This window comes from Acipenser ruthenus, chromosome 13, assembly GCF_902713425.1.
Source record: "Acipenser ruthenus chromosome 13, fAciRut3.2 maternal haplotype, whole genome shotgun sequence".
In the NCBI taxonomy this organism is placed as follows: domain Eukaryota; kingdom Metazoa; phylum Chordata; class Actinopteri; order Acipenseriformes; family Acipenseridae; genus Acipenser; species Acipenser ruthenus.
The window spans coordinates 3,791,751-3,792,500 of record NC_081201.1 but is presented as its reverse complement, the minus strand read 5'-3'; positions in this window follow the sequence as shown (position 1 = coordinate 3,792,500).

The window sequence follows — 750 nt, the reverse complement described above, 5'->3', positions numbered from 1 at the left end:
ACACCCCCTGCCTCTTAGCTTTATCTCAAACTTTAGGTTTCAATAGAATTTCACATGACAAAGACAACGCACCGAAGCATTACCTGTCATTCGTGTTAGAGCAAACTATATTAATATCAGGAAGGAATCAAGCGATTTTTAAAAAAAGTCTGTTATGTCACGTGTATGTTTTCCAGGGATATCTTTTCATTTTAGTTCCAATCTTAAATGAATAGATTCATTACCCCAAAACTAGGATGAAGACGTTTTTTTTTTTTTTTCGTAATCGAACCAAGCTTTCCTAATAATGGTTGCATACTGAAGAAAAATCTGAATAGACCCTATGTTAATGTATCCTATTTTACATTTACACCGATGCAATGTTTTGGTTAATCATTCTTATACATATATTATTTCATTTATTATATACCGGTAGCGTGATTATAGAATGCTTGAGTATACTTGTATATGAACAAGGCAGTCATTAAAACAAACCACGACTGATCAGCTGATTGAAATTATCCTGCTTAATATTATTGTGCATCCTTTAAAGTATTACATCATAACAAACACTTTCTGTATAACGAGTTCTAAAACATACATATTTTCATATTTGCTTTCTAGTTTTAACTGAGATTCTAACTGTATCTCTTTCTTAGAGCTATCTATTGCAGTAAAACAATGCTTAGTTTAAATGGAGCATAGGAGTATAAAATAATCACACTGATTTATATATTTTTTGTATTCTCTCGGCCCCCTAGGATTCAGCCC